Here is a 22,703-nt window from a genome sequence, read left to right on the forward strand (position 1 = left end):
CGTAAAACCAATATATATACCTAAACATTAGATTAATGTAATCAACAATTAACTAAATGATGTGTGTGTCCATGCACACACGGCCACACCTCTAAACAAATATATATATATACCGACCGGATTGTTGCAGAGACCTTTTCCACCTCATACTGTAATGGTCAGCATGCCTGCTGACTCCGCCACACCGAGGACTGCGCACCAGAGACGAGTCCTCACCAACACCAAATTAGCACCACCATACACCGCGGATGAACCATGTCACCCTGGCGAGTAACCAAACCACACATCCTAAATGTATAATAAGTGGGGGCAGGTGGGCGGGAAGTTCCTCGCCGTTTTCTAATTCCCAACTGACCAGGAAGATATCTCCGCCTTCTCATCCCACTGTGAAGCCCCTCCTAGACCACCTATCACTCGGCCAATCAGGTAAGTGCCCCCTCCATTTTGAAGCAAAACCTCGCCTTCGGCCAATCAGGTAAGTGCCCCCTCCATTTTGCAGAAAAAAACCTTGACCTTGACCCCTCCTTCCTGTCCCCATGTTTGTCCTGTCATGTAGTCCCTCCGCCTATTTCTTTTTTGTCATTAGCTCCGTGACTATCTGGTGCATCACTAGCAAAGACACTAGGGCTGAATTCACACCTTTCCTTGTATATTTTTCTGCATTTTTACATAATGTAGCCATTTTAGCCTAAGTGGAGAGGCTCTTTAAATTTTGTGCTGCTGGAACTGTAATCAGTCTGGCTGATTTGTGGTCTGTGATTATTTGGTTATTCCTAGGTGTTCTGCTATTGTCTGCAGTGCATCTACCTGTAGTAAGGGTGTGACCCTGCCACAGAGTGGGGCAGCCAATGGGAGAGGATTAGGGGTGTTTATGCCTCACCAGCAAATTAGTAAGGGTTTCATGGCCAGTGGTGCATGCTGGGGAAGTGCATAAATACTCAGGAATTGCCATGTGCTCGGGTCAGTCCACCCTCTGGGCTTAGCCTAGGGGTAGGGTGTGCACAGTTGGAGAAGCTAGCTACGCCTGAAGTTTTCAGGAGGCCAGCTGTTGACCCTGGTGGGCCTGGAACTGTCTGGGATAGAGAACTAGAGGAGCCCTTTATCTGCTGGAGGTGCCAGAAAGGCCAAGATGGCATAGACCTGAGGGACAAGTCTGGTGTCTCTCCCAGGGAAGATCTCAAGTATGTCCTCCGTCCAGCTGTGGCTCTAATACACAGTCTCATCCTCTGCTCAACTAAAGTATTCCTGCACTGTGGAAGCTGGAAGGGACTGGTGAGTCTGGAGTCTATTTGTCCATGGATGTCTGTAGCCCTATACACTCTCTGCCAGTTTGGCTGTTCTACAATAAAGCATTTAAAGTGACTGGCACCCAATTCACAGATCACATCACACAACCCACCTAAGGATCCATACCTGAGAGTGAAATGTCAGCCCTTCCTGCCTCTGGGGTTCGCCACATTCCTCTGGGGGTCAGGGGGCGCTACAATACATTATCAACAATTATGTGTTGTCATCAATAGACCCAATCTTTTAACACATCCAAAAATCGACAACACATGCCGATGCATAACACAGAGGTGAGCACGCGCCATTTAAAACAATGGCTAACCTGGGTATATGTTGACATGTTCTGAAATACAAATCTGAAAAAAAAGTTTCTCCAGAAACTTTACAATGTATATGGTTTTTCTGGAAGGGATTGGAACTGGAGTTAGACTTTAAAGCACGATTGTTCTAGTACTTTACCTGGTGCCCGGTCATAAATAAAGATCAACGAATAGACATGGACAGGAGATGGAACCAATGGTCGGATTCTTTTGGTGATGTGCATGGGATAACAGTGGAGAAGCCTTGGGAATTATTTTCTTCACTGCAGGTAGTAAGGATTCTGTTCTCAAGATAGTGTCAGCCACAGTCTCTCTAATAGGAGGAGTGGAGATCCAGCTACCCCATTGAGGAGATTTTGCTATTCTTTTACAACAGTCTCATTATAACCAACCGTCTCTCATGCATAGGGATGAATAAAATTGAGAGTTTTTGTTTCACAGAAATTTTCAGTGAACACCAGGAGATGTCAGCAAAATATTTCCATTTTGGCACAATGCACTGGCGCTAATAGGGAAGGCAAGTGAAAGACTTGGTTTTGAAGGGTGAAATGGTCTTTAAATGTCTCTTGATGACTCTTTTGGCCATACCTTTCAGACTTCAGTTCCTTTTTACCTTGCACTGAAAGTGCATAAAAATCTATGTATCGTTTTCAGTGGCGTTTTCTAATCTATGTGTTGTTGTGTGGGGCAATGTACTTAAAAGTCCTCCAAATCCACCCCACTCATCCCTTCTATCTGTGGTTGACTTCTCCTCAGCCACCGAACATCCAACCATGCAGATAATAACTCTTACCAATCTGCATTATACATAACTTGTTTTATTAATTGTGATTTATTTTGTAATGTTTTAGGTGTACAATGTGAAAGCCGATGTAAAAGACACAGATGTAGACTATCTTGAGGTAAGAAGATCTTCATTTATTTAAATTTGGTAAAGTCGCAGTATCTGGTTACATGTTAATGTAAACTGGATCTTGTTTTTCAGATTTACTCTGATCCAATGGAAAGTGATCCTTTCCACCCATTCTTTACATTAAAGGTAAACATTATCTGCTACAGTGTCGTCTTTGTTTTCATGCCAGCTTGACTTCAGTTTTTCCAGGTTTTAGAAAACGTAACTCTTGCAGTGGGGCTACCCCTACACTACAAGGGTTAACTCCAGTGGTCCCCACACCACCACCTCTGGGTCACTCTATGGGCCACCTGAATGTCTATGGGATGAGAATGGCTTGTGGATATGCTCATCCCCGTGCGGCAGCGGTATTAGGGTTGCCACCTGTCCAGGATTCACCCGGACAGTTCGGGTTTTGAATGCTGTGTCCGGGTTTCATGGCAGCAGAAACCCGGACACAAGATGTCAGGCAGACAGGGGCAACCAAAATTAATATAGGGACTACCGTCCCCCCACTGAAAACAGTGATATTTACATATGAACGGGTGGCACTAATTACATATGAATAAGCCGCGACTCATTCTCCCAAAAAGATATCCACGTGTCGCCAGAGTGTTCGGGTTTCGCTTGAAGAAAAGGTGGCAACCCTAAGCGGTATCTAGGTGTCCGTTGGGTGTAGGGTGTTTTTGGATGTAGCACACTGCTACATCCAAAAACCTCCTACACCCAAGGTACACCTACACCCACACTGAACAGATGTTACCTGGTCCAGGTACATTGTTATCGGGACAGACTATCCTGATTTATGTGAATGAGTTCTTCCATTTCAGCTACATTGTTGACGCGTGCAAAGCATTCCAAATGGATTGGTGGAAGGGGTGATTTCCAGTGTCTTGGAATAGATTTTGCCTCATTCAACAAGTGTAGTAGTGGAGAGAGTTCTTATTGCTTTACGGGAGACCAGCGTAGTAGAGGAGGAATCGTGCTGGTTGATAATCTAAAGTGCAAAGTCTAATTCTTACCAGAAAGATTGGATCTGGGGAATAAAATATAATTTTATAATGATTACAAGCTCTTAAAACAATGTATTTCTTAAACTCAGCTCTTTCTCACACTCACTACGCTTACACAGCTCCTCCTTACTCTTGACTGTCTTGTACAGCTCCATCCCCCTACTCAGCTTTCTTGTCCAGCTCCTCCTCACACTCATCTTTCTTGCACAGCTCTTCCTCACACTTGGCTCTCGTCTCTTCTGCAGTTCTGCAATTTTATGCTGAATAATGTTGGTTTCGTTTTATAGTATTTTGATGTCTTGGTTCGGGATTGGCGTGATAGCAACGAAGACTACGGAGCAGAAGTTGCCGAATCCTATATTAAAAGACAAATAGAGGTTTGTAACTTTACATCCATCATAATTCTAATCATCAGAGCATTCCTGTTCTACTTTTTCCACTATTTTGCTAGTTTCTAATATGGAAGGATACAATAAGTGTATCTTGCAGCTCCTGGTCAGCAATGATGAGACTTTGATGAGACTTTGTGCACCAAAACAAAAGTTGTGGAAAGTCTTACAGTTCATTTTCTGCAAGAACACAGCCACAGTCTGAATAAAACATCCTGTCCCTGCCAGCCATTCACATCTGCAGGACTGGTGAGCTCTGTGTGAGAGTACAAGTCTATTTGTAGTGGTATGACATCCCCTGTGAGTTAATGTGGTGCAATCAGCAGGGAGCATGTTGGATTGCTGCAGAGAGACTACTGCTTTCATACAGAGTTCAGCGGTCCGTCCCTGCAGCATGATGGCGCACGGGGACAGGATGTTTTTCTCAGGCTATGGCTACTTTCTTACAAGAGCAATCCGTAAGACTTTCAGCAGTTTTGAGCGCAAAGTCATCTTTAAGTCATTTGTGGTGCGGTATATCACGTACCTGACTGGAGACTCAGCTGTGAAGGGGGCTGCCCGTGCACCTCTTGTCCCACACCTCTGGAAGTAGTGACAGGGGATGTAAGGACAGTGTGGGGCCCAGGTGCCGGTACTGGTGGCTGGCCGGTTCTTGAGGAGGCGCTTGAGGGCGTTGGACCATCTGGTGAATCGGCAGGACTGAGATGACACCGGGACCTCTTGAAAACAGAGCAGGCAACGGGTATGAGGCCAAGGAAGCACTGGCAGGATGTCGTTGCTCAGGATGCTGATGGAGTGATCCATCAAGTGGCAGACCAGGAGGGAAGTCAGGTTCAAGCCGACGTCATACACAGGGAGCCGAATCTTGAGGTGCCAAATCACAGATCAGGAGCAGGGTCAGGAAACATAAGCCAGGGTCATACACAGGAGATCAGAGAGCAGAGGTACCAAATCAGGAGGAGGAGGCGGAGTCCAATGGTCACAAGTCAGGTTCATACACAGGACGTCAGGATACAGGAGTACAGGGCACACAGGGACAAGCTGAAGACCACTCAGCAACTTGGTCATGGCTTTATGTCTGTTTAAATAGGATAGTGTGCATGCTAATGAGCGTGCACCTGTACGGTAACAAGCACGTTTCTGCGCGCTCACGTACGTGCGCTATTGCGCATAAACATTCCCGTACGTGCGCATTCACGTGCTAAAGTGCGTTTTCCAGGAACTTTGGGCAATGGACTGCATACTTGTGTGCGTGCACGTTTTTGAGCAGGAGTCCATCTGCAGGTAAGTCTCTTACACGGTATCTATAGTATCAATTATGTCCATGCTTATATCTATGTTATCATTGGCAGAAACTGGGGAAAAGGCACACGCAAAGTATTTTAAAGCTGTTAGAAGAAAGAATAGTGCGATGCTTCTTAATGACATATCCTGGAGATGTCACAGCTGAAGGTGAAGACGCAAGACTTAGAGGTAAGCTTCTGCATACTACATGTAGGTATGTCTTTTCATCAGCAAACATGTAGCAGACATGCAGACAAATGGCTGAAAATACAGATAGATTACCTATAAGAGAGTGGATTTACCAGCCAAAGAATTTTCCATTCTGTCCATCCAGTCCTGAGATTTACGCAGCCCTGCTGACCACACAGTTACTCCGACGCTAATTTTACGGTTACAGTTATAGACTATAGAAGGAATGCAGTGGTATCTCACCACCCCCAGCCTGTTGAATGGACAGTGAAAGAACTGCAGGTGTTCTGTTTCTAATGCCACTTTATACATTCACATACCTCCTTTACATCATGATCAGTCCTGGCAGTATGGTCACCTGCTGAATCAGAACAATCCACAGACAGCTTAACTCGCCAATAAAGCACAGAAGTTTAATCCAGTTTTGCTACACATTGTGAAATACAGAGGATTCTTTCCAGTGTCTTGAAGTGTATAAGGACAATGATCTCCTCAGCTGAGTGTCTGCTATGAAGGCTAGCAGTATACTAAGAGAACATGGAGAAAGAAAGGAGGGTCTATCTTGGACTGTACCACCTAGCTCTAACCAGGAGGGGAAAATAGAGGGAGGTGCAAATGTACATGTAGATGTCAGGCATTTACAACAATACAATAACTTCATGCAATGTGATGCAAGAACAGAAACATGTGTACAGGTGGGGCACAACAGCAGGAGACTGATGAGGTCATCGTCCTACTCACTTTGCCCTTTTTTTAGCATTTTCCTTGTAAGCACATTTGTATTCAGTACACCTGATTGGCTCTTAGTCCTGTCCCCCTCTCTCTCTGTATGAGTGCTGTCATATACGGGGTTGGAAGATGCTGATATCAAAGTCGGGGATATTAGTTAAAACAGATACAAGACTGATACAGGTTCATGAACCCTGACCAAAATGGAGAACCTGTTTTAATTTCATATCATACACCATTGGTACTGTCACATACAGTCCACCATGTCTCTGTAGGGAGACGTCCCTTCACAATGTGCAGTTTCCTTTCCTATGTTTATTCTGTGTACATTTTTTAACTGATAAAAATCTAACATTTCTCCTTCCCAATGTGATCCAATGTACCCAGACATGGATGATGATTTCCAAAAAACTTTAAGAAAGTTCCTGATGGATGTGGTAACGAGAACCCAGAACTGCCACTCTGGTATGACATGTAAGAAGATGGCTGAAAAGCTGAAGGTTGGTGTTGACTGGATTTCCACTCTTATCAAGAATCTGAACGTCCTTAATGTGCTCCGAAAGTTCCATGCCAGGCTGCTATCCCTATGCTATCCCTAGGGCTGTATGGCCCGCTTGTCCTTTAGCACTAAAAGTTGCTTTGAAAGGGACACCCTCCTCTTGTAGTGACACCAGTATTTCAGTTGTTCATATAAAAAGATAATTCCCACATGCGTCTTCCTTGCTGTCCAGAGAAGCGAATCATCGCCCCATAACAGGCGGAATTGGTGCACGATGTTACATGCCAGCAAAATCTAGCTCACGCGGACAGGTTCACCTTATCTGAATCAAATTGATAGTTTTGTAGTTTTCACTTGAAGCATATTAATCTGTGCTGTTCTCATGTTCCAGGTGTGCGTGGCGTATGTGCAAAATCAACACTACATCTCAAATCCTTATGAGGTGAGGTTTGTTTATGCAAGATATTTTAATGACTAATTGTGGACAGTGGTGCAGTATCCAAATTCCAATAGAGAACAAACAGTGACTACGAGGCGAAACCCATAAGAGACAGGAGGAAAATGAAGAAAATTACTATCTTAGTGAAAACGATGACACATTCCATGACCCCAAGATGATTGGATGAAGATAGCGGAGTTACCTGTGTGGCTATTATTACTGGTGAAAGTTAGACAGTTACATAGTAGGTAAGGTTGAATAAAGAATTGGGTCCATCAGGTTTAACCTCTTGCCGTCCACCCGTAGTAAAAAAATGGACGGCACTGCTGCATTGGCGGGTTGCCGTCTCCAGACGTCAATTTTTTTCTGCTCGCGCGCGCAAACGGCAAACCCAGACATGTCCATCGGATTGCCAGACAGAGAAGCGTGATTGGTCACTCCAGAGAACACGTCTCCACTTCTCTAGAGTCCAGTGGCGGCGCGCTTTACACCACGGCATCCCACGCTTTGCATTGCACTTGGTGATGTAAGGCTTGGATGCAGCTGCTCGGCCATGGAAACCCATTCCATGAAGCTCTCTACGCACTGTTGTTGTGCCAATCTGAAGGCCACATGAAGTTTGGAGGTCTGTAGCTACTGACTCTGCAGACAGTTGGCGACTTCTGTGCACTGTGCACTTCAGCATGCGCTGACCTCGCTCTGTCATTTTACACTTCTTGCTGCTGTTCCCAGTTTCTTCCACTTTGTTATAATACCACTAACAGGTGACCGCGGAATATTTAGTGGTGAGGAATTTCACAGAACACCTGAATCCAATGATTTGGAGGGGTGTCCCAATACTTTTGGTAATATAGTGTATATAGTGAGTGTGTTGATTAATACGTGTTGATCAATGCTATCAATTCCCATAACCCTGTATATCCTGTAAACTGAGGAACTCATCCAAGTGATGTTTGAAGCTATTAATGTTTTCTGTTGTGCATGTGAATTCCACAGTTTTACTGCTCTCACAGTAAAAAACCCAGAAGTTCAAGATTATACTGCATTCCCCTCCAATTTCCTCAAAGTTCTTGGTTTAAATCGTCTATTCTCAATACCGCAATCCCCAGTGATGAGTTTAGGATTGCAATCATGTCCCCCCTTGGGCGCCTCTTCTTTCAGGAAAACAAATCTAATTGTTGTAGTTAGGAATGCACCGAAATTTCGCACCCACACACATTTGTGGCGTAAGCAGAACAAGTAATAGTCAGTGTACCCATTGCACTCCTTACCGCTAAATCCTTGATGAATGGGTTGGGTGCATCAGTAGTCGACGGATGGCCACCGTCCAGGCAAAGTATAAAGAGTTATGGACACCGGCACTCCAAAGTAAAAAAACTTCTTTTATTGACGCATCATGCAACAATACACTTATTGCAATGTTTCGGGGTCACACAGGATCCCCTTCATCAGGCAGAACAAGTGTACTGCAATGTGACCCCGAAACGTTGCAATAAGTGTATTGTTGCATGATGCGTCAATAAAAGAAGTTTTTTTACTTTGGAGTGCCGGTGTCCATAACTCTTTATAGTAAGCAGAACAAGGTCCCCCATTTCCACTGGCTGTCATTAAAACACCAGCAAATGCCCTTCATCGTTGAAGTCGATTGCCCAGAACTCCCTGAGCCATAGGCTCCTGAATGAAAGGGCAAATTCACCGCCCCATGGGACACTGATCTCCTTGGAGCTGCAATAAGCCTTATACAGAGGCTGATGTCCTTATGTTCCCAGGAAAGGCTCGGCCACACCGACATCCTTTGCTGAAACTGTTCATCATATAGCATCCGGGCATTGCCGCCATAAACCCTGTTAGCCTCCATGATAGACTCCAGGTAGCAAAAGAGACCTGAGCACTGTTTGGGCTTTTTTCCCCCCCTGCACTTCACAGGGTTGCAATCGCCTACAACCAGTTGTGAAATTGGTGATCATTGCATGTTGGAGAGAAACCACGCCATGGGGGATCAGCCTGTATCTCCTGCTCTCATCATCCTCTTCCTTCCTCACTTAATTTCCTTTCTTCCACTCATGGGTGGAAATGTTAAAGAGGCAATAAAGTGAATATATGCAAATATTCAAGTTTCCAAACTTGGAAGCTGCTGGCATCCAGAAGATGGCCCTGCTGTCATCCTGGCTCCAGATGTAGGGATTGTGCAGACAACTCTAACTGTGAAGGAGGGTCGCTGACTCCGTAACTCTGGAAGATCCTGCTGCGAATGCCTCACCTTCACCAGAAGCTGATTCTTCTCCACCATGCAATGATCCTGACTGGGCCATGAAAGGTGGGTCACGAGTAAAGGAGCTGACTGAGCACTGAGGTACCAGAGCCCTGCCTTGCCTTACTTATTATTATTATTACATAGTATTTATATAGCGCCAACAGTTTGCGCAGCACTTTACAATATTAGGAAGACATTACAGTTACAATACAATTCAAGACAAGATGGTAAGGAGGGCCCTGCCCCTGAGGGCTTACAATCTGAAAGAGGAGGGGGAAATGATACATGAGGAGGTAGCTGTGGTAGCTGTGGGAATGAATTATTTGAGAATGTGAAGGTTCAGTGGTTAGTATGCACCCATGCTCCCAATGATCCCATGGGCTCAGTCACCTCCTGATCCCTGATCCTCTGCAGCACGGTCTTCAAATTGCCATCCATCCCAGATCCCTGACTGACTGACTGCTAAGCATGGCTGGACTAACTTACTCCACTTGTACTTCCATCCCAATATGGCTCCTTGTCTGCTCAGTGCTCAACCTTAATAAGACTACCCCCAATCTCCTCCCACACAACATAGTCCACCCATCCTACACTGTCCATCCTTATCACCTCTCCTTCTCCACCAACTGACCATTCCACCCCATCCCATTCCGGTCTCCTATACTTACTCAACCCAACGTTCGGATCTGGACTCCTCCTGTCATGTCCCCTCTTACACTTGCAGCTCCATAGGGAAACGTGTTTTTGGTTTTTAGCACATCAGCATTATGGGAAATTCCCATTCTAAATGTTTCTTTCTCACTTTACAAAATCTATGACCAAATTTTTTTTTAAAAGCATCCTAAAATTAATAGTAGGTATAAGGCCTTAACCCAAATATTGCAGATCTGTCAGCAGCTACGCAAAGCCAGGGTTTATCAGCCAGAAGCGTACAATCTCATGTTTCTGCTCACATATAATCATCTTTCCTCACAGCTGTGCAACCAACTCAAGACTGAAGCACGAAGGCAGACAGAGAAGGAAACTGAAAGAATATTAACTGAGTTTCAAGACTTTCTGAATAATCAGGTAAAAAGCTATCAAAAAGCAAATGTTACTTATTCATGTATTATAAAACATTTATTAGGCTAAATGGAAGCTCCTAGAAAGCAATAACTGTGTTTTACTTCCCAATAGTATACAAAGTAACTTAAATCTAAAAAAACCTAAACCAAACACTTAAAGTGACACTATACTCAGGAGTTAAGTCTTAAAAATGCATTCATGTACCCCAGCTATTAACAGAAATGTATCCTATTTCTGTATCACTCGGCTGTAGATCCTCCAATCATCTCTGAATTGTTGCTGACACTTTGTAACGCTCGTAGTTCATTTGTCAGGATCTCAACTGCGGAGTTATGTAGCATTAAAGGAGAACTATGAGATGAGTGCTTTTTACTCACCTCATAGTTCTAGCCGACGTGTGACAATGAGACTGTCACAGGTCGGCTCAGTAGATCGGGAGGTGAGCGAACACATACCGGCGTTCGCTCACCTCTCGATCCTGTCACGGCTCTCTGCCGTGACAGGGGAGGGGCTGGATTCCCCCCTCCCCGCTCCGATCCGCCAGCGCTGACTGGCCGAATGGACGGGGGAGGGGCGGGTACAGCTGGCTCTGCATCTAGATAGGGAGAGCCAGCTGTCAGTCACGCAGCTGGGCGGATCCCGGCATAATTGTCGGGATCCGCTTCAGCTGCGGTGTCTCAGTATACCGCGAGCAGCAGCTTGCGGTATACTGCGGCGTCTCAGTATACCGCGAGCTACAGCTTCGTGGTGAATGGATCTAACAGGGCGCACACTCCATTAGTGGAACGCCGTGTTTAGCTCCTCTTCCGCATATAAAGGGTCAGCCGTTGGATGGGCGGAGCCGAGTGACGGCCGTGCTGTACGCTGCGTTCCACTCTGGAGTGCAAGCCGCGATTGGCGTCATAGTAACACAGGCGCTGCGCTCCAGATGGTACGCAAACGTGCACCGCCTCCTCATCCTCCCATGAGTCGTCTTGAGGAACGTACCCCTTCCAACGAATGAGATATTGGAGCCTTCCCCTTCGTCTTCTGGAATCGAGGAGCTCCTCTATCTCGAACTCCTCCTCACCCTGAACGATGATCGGCGGTGTGGGTGGAGGAGTCCTGTCAGGGAAGGGGTTAGGACGGAACGGTTTGAGTAGAGATACGTGAAAGGTGGGGTGCACTTGCAAGCTATGAGGCAGTATGAGCCTCATGGTGTTAGCGTTGATAACCTTATCAATTTGGAAAGAGCCCAGCAACTGTTTCCCCAGTTTTTTAGAGGGCGTCCCCAAGCGGAGGTTCTTCGTTGACAGCCAAACTGAATCCCCTTCTTGGTATGGAGGGGTCTCTCTTCTCTGGCGGTCGTAATAGTACTTTTGCCACTCATGGGCCCATTTGAGATTCTCCTTCAGATTTACTAGGGTTTTCTGCAAGGTGGACATATAATCTCTGTTGCAGGAACGTTTGTAGGAATGCTGGTTGGAGTTAGAGGACTAGGGTGGAACCCGTAGTTGGCGAAAAACGGAGTGTGGAGAGTGGAAGAACTTGTGGAATTATTGTGGGCGAATCCTGCGAGAGGAAGCAGATGCTCCCAATCATCCTGGAGGAATGAACAGTGGGGAGCAGGGCAACAGGACTCAGGAACATAAGCAGGTAACAGGGCTCAGGACAACAAGCAGGTAACAGGGCTCAGGATTCGCAGGAAATAGCAACAGGGTACTGAAGCAAAATCCTGAGTGCAGAGAGGGATTAAATCCCCTCCCAGGTAGTGATTAATCACTGACAGCTGGGAGAGAGCCACAGGTGAGGACTGGACAAGCAGGTTCCAGCACCACCCAGTGATGGTCTGGTACCTAACATCTCCTGGCTGCCCGAAAACACCTGGAGGCATGCACAAGAACTCCAGGACCTGGTTCCTGCACCCCCTGTAGGTGCTATGGTCACTGACAGTAGCCCCCGCCCCATTCAAGGAGAGGGCTCAGAACGCTCCAACAAAGTCCCAAGCGGAAGGTCGATGAAACAAATTCCGCAAATGCCCCACAGGTCCAAGTCCACAAAAGGCCCGCATGTCCGCCGAGTTTGCCGTACGCCCCACTGCAACTGTCTGGCGACCGGTCGAGCCCCTCTCCGCCAGGGTCAGGCAACAGGCCGAGCATCCCACCACCCGGATCCAGCTGCAAGTTCCATAAGCCGGCGGACGTGCCAACACCTATGCAATGGGCCCCAGGGTTCTGCAGCGCATACTGCCCAGCACTGAGGAGCTTAGGAGGCCCCGAGCATACCACCTTCGAGTAGCATGGGGGGTCAATAGGACCATCAGTGCACTCAGCCTACCTCCCGGATACCTCCAAAGCAGTGGGGGCAGGTGGCCCAGGTTACCACACAGCTCGGAGAACGCAGTGACAGTATCCAGAAACCAGGAAGACTCAGATGGAGCTCCCTGTTTCCCGGGACATCACCACTACCAGGTCTAGGCCCGCGCTCATGATCACCCTACCTTGAGTGGATGCCCAAACCCCTAGGCCCCTCAGCTGCAAGGGGCATACCCGCACCACCTAGACCAGAGCAGACGTTGGGCGAAGGTCCCACAAAGTAGAGCTGGACAAGGGGCCAAGGCAATGGAGCAGTAGGGGCTAGGAGCTAGGCAGCAGGCACCGGATCAGTGGAGGTGAAGAGCTGGGCAGCAGGCACCTGATCAGCTGAGGCGAAGAGCTGGGCAGCAGGCACCGGATCAGCGGAGACGAAGAGCTGGGCAGCAGGCACCCGATCAGCGGAGGTGAAGAGCTGGGCAGCATGCACAGGATTATTAGAGACCAGGAGCTGGGTAGCAGGCAGAGGATCATCAGAGACCGGGAGCTGGGCAGCAGGCACAGGATCATAAGAGAACAGGAGCTAGGCAGCGGGCACAGGATCATAAGAGACCAGGAGCTGGGCAGCAGGCATGGGATCATCAGAGACCAGGAGCAGGGCAGCAGGCACGGGATCATCAGAGACCAGGAGCGCGGCCGCAGGCACAAGATCATAAGAGACCAGGAGCTGGGCAGCAGACACAGGATCATCAGAGACCATGAGCTGGGCAGCAGGCACAGGATCATCAGAGACCAAGAGCTGGGCAGTAGGCACAGGATCATCAGAGACCAGGAGCTGGGCAGCAGGCACACACTGCTGTGGTTGACACAGGGTTTCAGGACATGCAGTATACTCCAAAACTATAGCGGAGGCCAGAGGGCAAGGAGTCTTAAGAAATGGGCGAGGATCCCACTTGCTTGAATGGGCCAGCCTGTCCAAAAGATGAAGGGAACCCCTCGGGATAGCATGGAGGGACGTGGATAAGGGAGGTCCCAGGGATGAAGGATCTTGTGCCAGGGCAGGCTGGCCTGGAACTGGCAGTGGAGCAGGCTTGACTGGCCCAGAAGCTGAAGCAGGCAGGGCTGGCACAGAAGCAGGTTGGACTGGGACTGGCATCAGCTCGTCTGGAACAGGATCGACTGGAACAGGAGCAGGATCGTCTAGAACAGGAGCAGGAACGACTGGAACAGGAGCAGGAACGACTGGAGCAGGATCGACTGGAACAGGAACGACTGGAACAGCAACGACTGGAACAGGAACGACTGGAACAGCAACGACTGGAACAGGAACGACTGGAACAGCAACGACTGGAACAGGAACGACTGGAACAGCAACGACTGGAACAGGAACGACTGGAACAGGAACGACTGGAACAGGAAAGACTGGAACAGGAGCAGGTACGACTGGAACAGGAGCAGGAACGACTGGAACAGGAGCAGGATTGTCTGGAACAGGAGCAGGAACGACTGGAACAGGAGCAGGAACGACTGGAACAGGAGCAGGAATGACTGGAACAGGAGCAGGTTCATCTAGAACAGGAGCAGGAACGACTGGAACAGGAGCAGGAACAACTGGAACCGGAACGACTGGAACAGGAGCAGGATCGTCTGCAACAGGAACGTCTGGAACAGGAGCAGGAACGACTGGAACAGGAACAGGGTCGTCTGGAACAGGATCGTCTGGAACAGGATCGTCTGGAACAGGATCGTCTGGAACAGGATCGTCTGGAACAGGATCGTCTGGAACAGGATCAACTGGAACAGGATCAACTGGAACAGGATCGTCTGGAACAGGAGCAGGAACAACTGGAACTGGAATAGGCTGGACTGGGATGAACCCTGAGTATCCAGAATGGTCCTCCACAGCCTTATCCTCCTCAGAGCAGTCACTGCAATCCTCATCCTCCGAGCAATCAGTCCATTCCTCAAGATCCTCCGTGTCCAGGTGAAATGTAGCCAGGAGACGCGAAGGTCCTTGCTGGGTAGCCCTGGGAACAGGCGTAGCTGACTGGCAGACAGGAGCTGTTGCTGTAGCAAACAGGGAGCAGCTGTCATAATCAGGAGCAGCAGTAGTTACTACTGTTGTCATCCTCAACATGGCTAAGCCTGATCGGGACCTGGAGTGGGGACTAGCCTGCATGGGCCGTATGTCAGACCACATCTGGAGCAGGGGTTTGGTAGAGGTTTTCACACATATCCCCTGGTCAATAAGGGACTGAACCGCCTCAATACATTGTAACAAGGCCTCCTGTGAAAACTCAGAGTAATGTTAAAAAAACCCGGCAGGATCATCCTCTAAGAACCACACTAGTGACACAACCTGTGACAGGGTATATGGAGGGGAGAGGTCATCACCCTGATCACCTCTCAGAGCAAGTTCAATACAAATTTGGATTAGGGGTTGGATATCCCCAAGAGGACAACCAGTTATAGCCATGAAACAATGAGCCCTGCGGAAACACTCCAATAGGTCTGCTCTGCGGGAACTCTGGAATATCTGTCGGCAGCGCTGCGGTGCCTCGGATGCTAAATGCACATAACAACGCATCCCCTCGAGATCCATCTCGACAGTAGAAAAAGGGGAAACAAAAAGAACTCCAAAGCCAGTGGTCGATTTGGTCGTTTTGTGGCTTCAGTATTCTGTCATGGGTACCATGCGCAGGTGTCCTCGCTCCGCATGGAGGTACCCCCACGCAAGGACCAAATGCGTGACCACACCAGACAAGGCCAATTGAGCTTATAAATATGTTTTATTTATACAGAGCAACACATAACACAAACCACCACCAACTAAATACACACCCAAGCACATACAAAAAGATAATATAAAGTAACTGAAACTAGGAGAATAGCGCAGAATACCCACACGGGGGATAACAGGTGGAAAACCTGGGGAGCAGGGCAACAGGACTCAGGAACATAAGCAGGTAACAGGACTCAGGATTCGCAGGAAATAGCAACAGGGTACCGAAGCAAAATCCTGAGTGCAGGGAGGGATTAAATCCCCTCCCAGGTAGTGATTAATCACTGACAGCTGGGAGAGAGCCACAGGTGAGGACTGGACAAGCTGGTTCCAGCACCACCCAGTGGTGGTCTGGTACCTAACATCTCCTGGCTGCCCGAAAACACCTGCAGGCGTGCACAAGAACTCCAGGACCTGGCTCCTGCACCCCCTGGAGGTGCTATGGTCCCTGACACCTTCACGGGAGTGAGCTTGGAGCGGTGACTACTTTATAACACACACTTAGACCATTGGGAACAAAAGTAGCCCCCCTCCAGAAGGAAGAACAGCGTCAGCACCAATTCAGAGATGATTGGAGGATCTACAGCCGAGTCATACACAAATATGATACATTTTTGTTAATGGTTTGGGGTACATGAATGCATTTTTAAGGTTCAACTGCTGAGTTTAGTGTCACTGTAAAGCAGGGTTGGAAAAACCCCGGGAGCCAGGTTGCCAATACTCCTTAAAAAGCACACTTGGCACCTAACTTTTGAGGTTTTCTCTAGTTGTTGTCAGTGGAGCTGGCTCCGAAAAATAATCCTAAAGGCTCCTGGATTGGACAGACTGGCTCCTCAATTCCATATTAATTCCTTCCACCCCTAACTTAAAGTACATTTAAAGGTCTAAACAGGTTCCAAATCCATTTACTATGTAATGCAGAAGCCTTATTATTACTATAGGTTGTTATATAGCGAAGACAATGTATGCAGCACTTTATATACTGTACATTCACATCAGTCCCTGCCCTCGAGGAGCTTACAATCTAAGGTTCCTATCTCTCATGCATATGTACATGCTCAATAAGGTCAATTTAGATAGGAGCCAATTTACCGACCAGCATGTCTTTGGCATGTAGACTTCCTTCCCCCCCCAGAGTAAGCCTTTATGTGTTCTTCACGCTCCCCCTCCCAGACACTGCAGCTCACAGTGTGAGGGTTCCAGCCACGGCTGGCCTTTGGGGTGTGCGAGTCGTGCCGCCGCACAGGGCACCATGGCAACAGGGGTGCCAGGCGGCCAACACACCTCAGCCTGCAGCTTCTCCTCAGATCTGTTGGGGGTTCCCTCCTAACATTCCTAACAGGCCTAAAGGGTCTGGTATCAATTGGGGGGGAACCTCACTTCTTCTCTTCTGCTGGCTGCAAAAAAAAAGTCATTTATGTCACTTTGCTGCAACGAAAATTTGTTCATACCGAACATTCGTACAGACTACCGCTAACGAAAATTTGGATCTTTTTTTTTTTAAGTTGATGCTTAACACCATAAAACTTCATTCGGGGTGCGGATGCATCTGAAATTTTTGTTATCGGAAGTTTGTATTCGTTTGCATTTGTTATTTTTGTCATTCGGAAATCCGTATGCATCCGAATGTGTGAATTTCCGAAAATGCGTCCGAGTAACAAATCTTTTCTAAATGAGTTGCACATGTCTAGTTTACATCTGAAGCCCAAAGTATTAATATTGGTTGTTTCTCTCCTGTTTCCATAGACACGGTGGAGATTACCCAACCAAATGTCAACTCTGGTTTCTGAAAAGGTCTCAGAAGTTATAAAAAATGTTCATGAGCGGTCTCTGCTAATCAGAGACGAGCATCACATAAATCTAGTGGGGAAATTACTGGACCAACTGAAGGAGGAAGGAGACAAATTCTGTGAAACTCACAAAAATAATCTAAAGTATACCGGACTCAAAGCTGCTGTACACGTGGGACTGACAGCCGCTGCGACAGCTGCAGTGCCATTCCTGCTTCCAGCTGCAGCTCCTGTGGCAGCTGCAGGATGGTGGTTTCCTTCAATTGGAGGATGGTTCGCAGCTGCGCCTGCAGCTACAGCAGCAACATCAGAATTTCTTGTAGGGGCGGCTGTGGGAGGAGTTGCAATGCTTCAAGCGGGTGCTGGATTTGTGTTCAGAAGGTTTTGGTGATCTGTCATGTGACAGCAGAATGGTTTCTACAAGGAAAGTTCATACAGTCATGTGAAAAAGTAAGTGCACCCCATGGAAATTGTTGACTTATTCAACATAACAGACAAAGCTTAGATCTTCATTCAAACACTACCTACAGATAAAGGTGATATACAAATGAGACGTAACATTGACGTGGTGCATTCTTTCTTATAATCTCAGTTAATGAAAATGTAGATTTGTCACTGTCACATGGAAAAAGTAAGTACACCCCTACATTTACCACCACCTCAAATCCATGAAATTAGAATGAGGTGTTCCAGATTAGGTACCAGTGATTAGAACCTCCTTAGGGAAGCATGCAAGTGGGTCTTATTTAACCACTTGAGTTCCAGCCTGTAATACCTCTTCATTACCAGGCCATTGCTCAACACTGTGATAGCTTGACAATTTCTCTCAAATTAATGATACCATTCTTTGAGACAAAACTTTCTTTTTGTGGTATTCAGTTAATATTATTTTTTCACAATAAAAATAAAAAGTCCCAAAATTTTGTAACATAATATTGCTATCATCCTGGGGGCCACACAGTCTCCACCAATGATGCTGTGCAGGTCACACAGTGGCTTGCTGTGAGAGACACATGGCCTCATCGGTTGCTAAGTCACAGGTGGCCCTGGGTTTGGTTTGCTTGGATGTTATCAAAACGTGGACTTTTGGCTGGGCTCAAGCATTCCTCCAAGCTGTTTCCTCAGTGCAAATAGCTGTTGTATGTTCCTGACACTGATTTGCATGAAATGTAATGACAAAATCAGCCAATTTACAATAATGCTAATTGCACTGTGTAGCCATTGTACTCGTACACTTAAAGCATTTTATGTTTCATTTAATCCTCAATAAAATTAATTTATTTTCAATTAAAATGGGTCATAGTCACTATTCTGACTCTGATTGTTGTATTAGTGATGTATCCCTTCCTAAGACCTCTATGCCTGGCCTGTATAAGCAGATATAATCACTGTGGACAATCCTCATCAGATAGCTGAACTCACCAAATATCTTTTCACCCACGAAGTTCTTTATTGAATGCAGCAGGTTACAGCAGGCAACAGGATGCAGCAGATGATTGAACAGACAGTATTTGCAGGTCAAAAATGGTAATGTTTCCCGCCCATGCGAGCAGATTAATATGTGGTCATGTTACAGTCAGCCATTTTGATGCCAGAAAAGACAACTGTTAGCCAGAAGGAAGTATGTCAGACACAAGGGGAGGGAATACAGAAAACGTGGTGCAATATCCAAAACGACCACAAGATGGCAGCACATGAATCAGCTACACAACTGCTTATAAAACGTGGCTAAAAGGAGAACTATGAGGTGAGTGAAAATCACTCATCCTCATAGTTCGAGTCGACGTGTGACAATGAAACTGTCACATGTCGGCTCAATAGATCGGGAAGTGAGCGAACCCATACCGTTGCTTCTCGATCATCTCCCTGCGGAGAGGGGTGATTGACAATCAGCGCTGACTGGAGGAACGGACAGGGGAGGGGGCGGGCACAGCTGGCTCTGCCTCTAGATAGGCAGAGCCAGTTGTCACTCAAGGAGCTGGGTAGATCTCGACAGCATTTTCGGGATACCGCAGTATACCACAAGCTGTAGCTCGCGATATACTGAGCTTTGGGTCACGGGAGGACGCTAGTTTTTGTCCTCCCGTGACCCTTAAGAGAGCTATGGGGAAAAGCACTGACCCCATTTAAGGAACTGATAAAATTGACATCTATGATACAGCTTTGATGCAAAGGTGTTCCTTGATATCCTGAACTAAATCAGCACGTGGCTGTTTGATATGCAAATGAGGACCATCAAATGGTTCTTGGGGCTGGACACTGATCAATGAAGATCTGCCGGACTGTCATGTCCTGGGTCAAGTCCGACCCCTGCTGGTATTTACTGCCCACATCTATGTCAGCAAGGAAGCATACGTGCTGGGATGGGGGCAGGGGCATATGATGGAACCTCACTCACGCAGCTGGGTGGATCTCGACAGCATTGTCGGGATCCGTCCTAGCTGAGGCGCTCTCAGTATACCGCTGTAGCTCGCTATATACTAAGCTTTGGGTCAGAGGAGGAGGTTAGTATATGTCCTCCCGTGACCCTTAAGAGAACTATGGGGAAAACCACTTACCTCATACTTCTCTTTTAAGGAAAATTACCTGTGTACATCCTCAATTCACAGTAACATGAATGTTAACCATTGTGATATATTTTCACCCAATTGATGTAACGGCACAGTTACAAATCTACATCTCGTTACAAAAAAAGCTTTTTTGCTTTGCTGGACTTCAGTTGTGTCATGTTTCTTCAATTCTATGAAATTGTGGAAAAAATAAGATCACCTTGGAGTGTCCACCTTCCCGAAATGGGTCGTCTCGGGTGTGCCCGTACTGTCCAGGCATTTTATGTGATATATTTTATAACAGAGAGTAAAGAAAACAGTTTTTCTTCAAACGTTTTGCATTTTCAAAATAAAAAATACACCAAAAGAAAGCTCTTTCTCTAAAGCATATAAAATTAATTTAGGTTCACAACTGCATGACCGGGTAATTGTCAGTCAAGCTATCACTAAACTCGGGTTTCCTGCAACCCTAACCCTCTCTCCTAATTGCTACTGTGCAATAAATGCTAAAAAGGCACTACGACTCGAGCCTGTTCTGTTCTGGAGTGTCAGTGTTGCTGGAGCTGAGAAAAGTCCTGGTGGATGGCAAAACAGGTAGGAGAACCTTGTTCATATCCAGCGGCTCATTAGGGGGTGAGCGCTACACTTGTGCAGCAGATATAGTTTACTGTTTAGGTTTGAACGCTCATGCAGTTTTTGTAATGCAATCCACATAACTTTAGCTGTATTCTCTTTACTTATGTGGATGAGCTGATTGTCTTCAACTAGCAGCCTTATACACTGAGTGGTCAGATTATTATGACCACCTGACGTTTGTAGGCAAATTAGCTATAATTTTGCGCTGAAGTTGCTAGAGGGCCAGACCATTATTATTATTACATAGTATTTATATAGCGCCAATAGTTTGCACAGCGCTTTACAATATAAGGAAGACATTACAGTTACAATACAATTCAAGACAAGATGGTAAGGAGGGCCCTGCCCCTGAGGGCTTACAATCTAAAAGAGGAGGGGGAAATGATACATGAGGCAGCTGTGGTAGCTGTGGGAATGAATTATGTGAGAATGTGAAGGTTCAGTGGTTAGGTTGAGGTGGGATAGGCTTCCCTGAAGAGATGAGTCTTTAGGGAACGCCTAAAAGCAGTCAAGGTGGGAGATAGACGGACAGGTTGGGGTAAGGAGTTCCAGAGGATGGGAGAGACTCTAGAGAAGTCCTGGAGGCGAGTATGGGAGGAGTGTACAAGGGAGCTGGAAAGCAGGAGGTCAATGGATGAGCAGAGGGGACGGTTAGGGTGATACTTTGAGACAAGGTCTGAGATATATCCGGGGGCAGAGTTGTGGATGGCTTTATAGGTGACTGTTAATATTTTGAATTTTATCCTCTGGGCGAGTGGAAGCCAGTGTAGGGATTGGCAGAGGGGGGTTGCAGACACTGAGTGGTTGGTAAGGTGAATGAGTCTGGCAGCTGCATTCATGATAGACTGAAGGGGGGATATCCTGTGTAGTGGAAGGCCAATGAGGAGGGAGTTACAATAGTCAAGACGAGAGATAACAAGGGAGTGTATGAGTAGTTTTGCGGTGTCATTGGTGATTATAAATAGGGAAGCAGGTTGTTTACCACGACAGTAGAAGTGACTTGTTTCTGCAGATACGGGGAGACAACGCGATTTAACAGCCTCTGAACGCGGGATGACTGTTGGCGCTCGGAGCCATGGAGCGAGTATCAGCAAAGCAGCAGAATTCGTTAAATATTCTAGAGAAGCTGTTGCTAAAGTGTTTAAAGACTGGACTGTCAGCCGAAAATCTGGGTCTGAACATGTGAATTGTGGCCGCCAGCGACTAGTCAATGTTAGGGCAGAACGGAGAGTGGCAAGACTGGTACAAGACAACAGAAGGGTAACAGTGCCGTGTCAGATTCCTCGCATCACCTTTCACCATCTCGTGGAGTCACGAGGCGGCCCAACAAAGTACTGATGGGGTGGTCATAATAATCTGGCCACTCAGTGTAATTGCTTTTGCTTGCCTGTTTTTGTCCCATTCCTCCTTGGTCCATTACTGGGTCTGTCTGCACTTAGTACTTACTACAAGTCATCCTCCTAAGCAGCATTTCAATCTTGAACGTCCATAGCTGGTAGTTGGTATTGTTGAGCTTTGTGATTGCAAACTTCATATCTAAACTGCTTGCCATCTTTCAGTAGCTTGGATGCGGCTCTTGTTGACTTGCAGTGTCCTGTTTAGTGCATGGGCCCATAACCTGTTGGTTTTTGTGTTTAGATGAAGCACTGAGATCTAGGCAGGGCCGGTGCTAGGATTCTTGCCTACACAGGCAAGGTGCATTACTGGATCTAGGAGGAATGTGAATTGTGCTTTAGTTGCTTAGAAGAACATTACATGTATGAATATGGCATTGTAAAAGAAAAACATAGAGAATGAACTTCCTGTGTATCATAGATGAGCAGGCACATAGAGACTAACATTGCATTACAGCGCCATCTACAGCTCAATAGACATTTATCAGTATATGCTAAATTCCAATTGAGACTTTTACCCTTTATTTCCATGGCCACCAGCCAAACTTTACCTAAATCCTGGTGGGCTGCCACCTCCAATGGTTGACCCAGTCAAACAAAAAAATGGCCTGGTACTTGATCAACAAGAAGTTGGTAGTGATCCTTCCTGAAGACTTTAATGATTCTGTGCGGACTATTTTATATCCTCCCTGGACACAGGGGTGTGGAATGCAGCAGGGTGGTGCTTGGGTTGGACTAACTCCATTTCCCTCCCCTTCCCCCTTCTTACCCCTTTCTAGTTCCTGTGTTAAAGGGCGTAAGGATGCTATTGTATACATCTGGGAGGATGTCTTTTGTTTTTGCAGGCACCACTGGATGCCACTGTTTATCCTTGTTTTGCCCTAGAGGTTGTTTTTATGTC

At 46.8% G+C, this 22,703-nt stretch overlaps 1 protein-coding gene and 1 long non-coding RNA gene across 2 annotated transcripts in view; both read left to right on the plus strand.

Moving 5' to 3' along the window:
• The window catches only part of LOC108791433 (RING finger protein 112-like), a 50,220-nt gene that overhangs the window by 4,749 nt on the left and 22,768 nt on the right, over positions 1-22,703 (plus strand). The gene's annotated exons all lie outside the window — the stretch shown is intronic.
• Positions 6,495-10,290, plus strand: LOC108791451. The gene is made up of 3 exons (XR_001941504.1): positions 6,495-6,603; positions 6,994-7,044; positions 10,271-10,290. It is a non-coding gene; the product is annotated as an uncharacterized LOC108791451 (long non-coding RNA).

This window comes from Nanorana parkeri, unplaced genomic scaffold (assembly GCF_000935625.1).
Source record: "Nanorana parkeri isolate BGI_ZX_2015 unplaced genomic scaffold, ASM93562v1 scaffold551, whole genome shotgun sequence".
NCBI classification, from domain to species: Eukaryota; Metazoa; Chordata; class Amphibia; order Anura; family Dicroglossidae; genus Nanorana; species Nanorana parkeri.